Below are 6,219 nucleotides of genomic sequence, written 5' to 3'. Positions count from 1 at the left end.
CAGAAATACAAGTGAGGGCAACCTTCGAAGTGCGAGTGAAGGCAATATCCATCCAAGAGGCTCAAAGAGGAAAGAAAGACCTGAGAAGAGAGAATCTTCCAAAAAGAAGCAAGAGGCCAACCGAGATCGTTCATCCGGCACATCTTCTCGACAAGAGAAGAGGACATCTGAGATAGAGGAATCCATGGAATCAATGGTACAAAATGATAAAGAAAGACAGGCACCTCGAAGGTCACCAGGTGAATCTCTTCAAGATAATGAGTTGCATGATGATAGGGAAGATAATGAAGTAACATCTCCTCCCAGAGAAGAAGAATTGCTCAAGGAAATACAGGTTAAAGAAACAAGATCTGCCATCCCAGATTGGTTGAAGGAAAGATTAACGAAGGTGATCGTGATTGAGGACGAAGACAATGTAATTGATTTGGAGAGCCTTGTTGGACATTCCCAGGAAGTGACAGAGAAGAGAAAAGCTACCAAGATGTCCAAGATGATTAGAGATGAGACTGGATCCAGAATATTGCAGATAGCTACACCGGCCGTGGACAAGTATGAAGGTGAGATCCTTGCAGAAGAATATGATGTAGAGACATTTGAGCTTGGTCCACTCCTAGCTGAGCAGACACTAGATGATGCCACCGATTCGTTTGAGGCATTGAAAGATAAGCTTAGGGAAGAAATGGAGAAAAATAGAAAGCTTGAGAGGGAAGTTGGTGCATGGAGAACATATTTCAGCCATCTCAATCAGCCTTTGGGACGTCAGGATCCAGCAAGATCACCCGTGCAGGCACTTCCCCTTCAATCAATTAGTGAGGCAGAGAGATTCAGGAGTTTGGTCAAGCATATGAGCACTTGGATGGACAAATCTCATACAGTTGCCGTAGAATTTGCAACAAGGATGATGAAGACTATTCATAGGGCTATCCAGGTTCTTGAGATCATCCACAACTTGATGATAACAGTAGCTGCTTTTGCCCATACCAAAGAGGTTATCATTCCTGTCTTGCAAGTAATCAGACAAACATCAAGGAAGGTCTTAGCGCAGGAAAAGATCATGGATGGAGGACCTCACAGTTTACTTCAGTGGTCAACCTTACTCCAGATGAAGGAAGTTCTCTTCGAGGACATCAGTACTAGATGTAGCCATGTTGAGGAGGTTATCCACCCGATCCAGGACAGAGTATTTGAGGTACTACGTACCATTCTTGGCAGGAGGATCGAGATTGAGACAGATGTAGATTTGCAGGAATTAGAGGATAGAATCAAGGTTATCTTTTGCAAGGATGCAAATGTTATCACAGATGAGCAACGGGACCAGATGTTTGCTACCATGCTGCTGATTGAAAAGACTAAGGAACTTGAACCTGGTTGGGACGCTGCTCTTCTCCAGGCCTTTGATCAGGTCATCCACTTGGAAGAGAGAATGAAGAATCTTCCCGAGATTCCAATTGCTGAGATCGAAGGAATCGTGTCTAGATTCATTGCATATGCTAAAAAGGAGCATTGGAAAGGGAATAAGATTCTAGATGAGAGATTGTTATAGATGACATGGCACCTTAATTGTCATTGGTTTATGTCTCCTAGATTTTCGTGCCAAATTTAATAATTGGCTATGCATTTAATGTTGTGCAATAAAAGGGGAACTTTTGTAATAAAACCCTAATTAGGGTTTAGGTGTCATAATCTTGGCCATTGATCTTCTTTCGATCTGGACCGTTCATTGTAATTGAGGATGCTATTTATACCCTCATTTCTTTCATTTTTTGTAACTAGAAATTAGAAAGAGTTAGAAATTATTGATGTATTAGAGAGATTAGAGTTTAGAAGCAATTTACTTTTGTAGCAAGATTGAGCTTTGAGAAAGGAATTCAAGCAATTGTTGTACATGATGGCTTTGAGATCAATGAAATATTGAAGTTATGGTGTTTTGTTGCAATTCTTTTGGTTATCTTCATGGTTGTTCATTTTCCTTGAATCATTCTCAATCGAAGTAGTGTGTTAATTCGAAGGACAAAGTGTTGGACTTGATCTTTGGTAGGATTCGTTTTCCAAACCACTAGCTTCTTGCTGATTGTAGGAACGCCTTGCGTGGTCGACTGGAGATATTTGAATCGCTTAAATCTTCAATCGTTATAGTATCTTGGATATGTACCTTCGTGGTAGTGTTCTTGATCTTATTGAAAAATCATTTGTTACCTTAGAAGATCGCATCAATTTCAATTGAGTTGTTAATTTATGGCAATATTGAAGTTGGTTGAATCTCACCAAGTCTAGTCCACATCAAGTCATTCTTAGGGTTAGACTAGATTAGACCTCTTGCAAACCCTATCCTTTTGATATTTTTTGAAAAGCTTGTTCAGTTTAGCAAAATCTTCGGCGACGTAAGGCCCCTTGATGACACAACAATCACAACGACCACTGGTGCTTATCCACACGTAGAGACCCTACTAAAAAGAACATTGGAGTCATCCTAACTGATCCTTCTTGCGAAATCTTCAGCAGTTAGCGACTTTATTCAAGAGAGGATAAGATGCCTTTGGGTATTTTATTCTGTGTATGATTGTGTACAAAATACACGTCAACAAACCCCAACCAATATCAGACCTTCAAATCAAAACACAAATCAGTAGAATAGAAGTAAGAGTATTTTTGGTGCATTTATAGCCCAGTGATATAACCAAGGGGAAACATCTACAATGAGCTATTAATTGATTCCATTTCTTGTGGGTCATGTGTGCACATTCATATGAGCTATATAGGGGTTATTGAGGCGGCTAGTTCTTAGTCTATAGACAGTGTTTGGGGGCTAAGTCAAAATGCTGCGTTTGACTATTGTTAGTTTGTAATTGTTCATTTTATGTGATCTCAATACCTATTAAGGTATACACTTTGGAATACCCTCTCGAGTCTAAGCTGATCTTGAAGTATTGGAGATCTAACCCACTCTCGTAGAGTTGGTCATTAACCCTCCACAGATAAATTGATTTCACTTGCATGATGACGACCTTGGCCTTGCAAGTCAGATTGGTTCTAGAAAGTGGAGTAGTGTTTTTGAGACCCAACAAGAACAAAGCCCAAAATTCACTATTTGATGATATCAAGCCTTGTCATATAGAACACATCACTCTTTGTGATGATATCATGAGTGAAATGTTACTCACCAATTATATGAACATGAAGAATTTATGGAATGATTATAGACTTGAGCATACAGCAGAATCTTTTCAGATGTGTAGCATGTTGGAAATGTCATTGATGTCAAGAATATATAGACGATTTGAAGTTGTCATTGATGTCAAGAAGGAATTCATTATATGAGTCTCATTGACGTGAAAGGGAAAGGTATGATCAGATAACATCAGGAAACTAATGAAAAAATCATATATGAAAAAGAAGAGTATAGATAACTAAGAATACAGATAGGAAATTGAGAAAGAGTTCATATGGCGGCCCTACAGAAGTTTGGATGTGCTGCTCAAGTTGTGAATGATCTTACTCAATATAGTAAACCAATATCATCTCTTACAATAGAGATCAAGGACTGCAAGATGATATAAAGGATAGACACAGAGATCATGATTAGTTTTGCAGGTTAAGAGATAAGTTGAAGAATAATGCATCACCTATCTATAGCAATGATGAAGACATAAGTTCACAGGGAAGGAACTTTTGCAAGAAAGAAAAACAAAAGCTCAGTAAGACAAAATCAGAGAAGGAAAACAAGGGAAACACAAAACAACATCATGAATAAAATAAACATGGAGATAATGATCAATCTTGTAGGTCAATAGGTTATTTGAATAACAATGCTTCACCTGTGTCAAGCAAAGGCAAAGGCATGGACAAGTCAATTTCGCAGTTTTGTCTGTCTGACTTTGAGCTTTGCATGGCTAGTTACTGTTTGCCACCTGGATTTGCCTAAAACGTGTTGCCCGCCACAGTACTGACCTTGCAGCAGAGGTATTGAATGATTATACATATAAAAGAGTTGCTGGAAAAGATGGACAATAGTACAATTAACCGAGTTGATCTTTGAAGAACACTTGACTATTTTAAGTCTGAGATTGTAATGTCCCCTTTTGGGATTGCTTTGAATCTTGCTCTTGTAAATATCAAAGTCTGCTAATTTTCACCCTCATTAATTCTGATATTAGATATTGATCCATTGACTTTCTTGTCTTCTTTGATCTTATGGATGGTTCCTCCAATTCCCCCTTCTCAATTGAATTTATCTCTTCTTTATATCTTCATTTGTGGGAAATCACACCTCTTCATAAGAAATGAGTCATCACTCTTCATTGCTGCCCTTTGAGTATAATAAATTATTCTTCAATTTGATCTCCCTTGGATGTCCTCCTCAAATGCAACTTTCTCCTTTTTATACCCTCCAATGTGAGGGAGAGGTCACACCTCTTCATCATGTATGCCCCTTTGACAAGAGACACACCCTTTCCACCATTAGCACCCTTTGAAAGAGTGCAACTCTTCATTGTTTCTGCCTTTTGAAAGGAACACAACATTTCACATTCAGATGTGCACTTCTGATTCCCCAAATTATCCCCTCAAATGAGGTTCTCTTCTCCCTTTTATATCTCATGTGTGAGGGAGTCGCAACTTTTCATTTCATGTCTTTGACCATTCATTAACTTAATTAAAATTTAATTATATTTAAGTGTGTTCTTTTATATTTTAATTTTAATTTTATTATTATCATTTATCATTAAATTGTATTTCAAAGTGGGGACATTACAAAGATGCACTAAGCAGATTATGTTGATCATGGACTTGAATTACTAAATCTGTTGCATGGGAACCCAAGTCATTCTTTACCAGTAATACATCTGTGATGTAATACTATACATAAAAACAAATTAGCGATGAAAATGAAGGAAAAAACAAAGGGAAATAAGACAAACAGAAAAAGACAAGTCATTGTCTTATTTACAAACATGAACAAAAAGGACAGCAAATGTTTCTCTGGAAAGCCACATAAGACAAAATGTCTTTTATAGAACAAATTGTGGCATAGAGTAAGTTGTTGGTAAAAGGAAAAAAAGTAGTGAATAAAGTCTTGTGTCAGCGAATACATTTCGGCAGCACTTAAGAAAGATAGCAAGCAGTGATTAAAGGAAATGATCAAAGAAACAACAATTAGTAATTGCAAAAGAAAAAGGTGTGATTTGTTTAGAGAAGGTGCAACTAATAAATGAAAGGAAGAAGTGATCTGTTTAAAAGGCTACAGCAATTTTAAATTGTAATAGTTGTTTTAATAAAACAAAAAATGATATAAGAGCAGAAATAATAAAAGACATGTCTCATTTAAAAAGAGATATCTCAAAGCCTATGTCCATTAAATATGGGGATAAATAGAGAAAGATGCGTGGAGGAAGAAGTGTGAGCTATAGAGTGAAAAAGAAACATATGAAGACCATCTTTATGGAAGAATAATGTAGAAAAGATAAGAGATAAATGAATCATAAAGCATTGATGCAATTGGAGAATATGAGCAGTATTATTTAAAAAACATGAATCAGATTTTTATGCAGATCTATTAGAGGGTTTTATGCCATCTTTAGTATACATATGAAGGAGAATTAAAGGGAGATTGATAAGTATATGTAATGCAGTGTGATGTTCCAGCCTAAATGCTGTGGTGGTGTGGATTCCCACTAGGAGTGTACCTAGGGTTGGGACTTGTCTAGGGTAAAGTCATCAGTGATAACCTGTGTGAACAACTGTCATAAGTTTCAACCACCCTAACCTTCTATATGAATTCCTACTTAGTGTACAGAGTAGAGCCACTTAGACAATTTCCTGGTCTTTTTACCAAAGGTGACAGGTCGTTGGTACCGGTATGGGGATATTATGAGCAACTCACTTTGAGAACTAGTAGGATTCACTACAGGAGGGTGCAAAATGCTTTCTTTGGTCACTTCATGTGCGTGTTTGATAAAACACTTAAGAACAAGAGTGTCCAAGGCAGCTTGGAAGAAGGTGAATGAGTATGGATGCTTGTTTCTTCAGTTCCCAACTTTCACTTACATGAGAGTTGGATGCTTTGAAGATCAGCCATATATACTTCCGAGATATCCTACTGACAAGATCATCCTGATGAAGTTAGCTAGATAGCTGATGACAATTCATGCAATCCAGTTAGCTAACCATAAATTAGGTATCAACATATCCTTCACAATCCATTGTAGATTGGCCGATATTCCT

Source organism: Cryptomeria japonica, chromosome 2 (assembly GCF_030272615.1).
Source record: "Cryptomeria japonica chromosome 2, Sugi_1.0, whole genome shotgun sequence".
In the NCBI taxonomy this organism is placed as follows: Eukaryota; Viridiplantae; Streptophyta; class Pinopsida; order Cupressales; family Cupressaceae; genus Cryptomeria; species Cryptomeria japonica.
The sequence above is the reverse complement of the archived record's forward strand: the minus strand, read 5'-3'. Positions refer to the sequence as shown.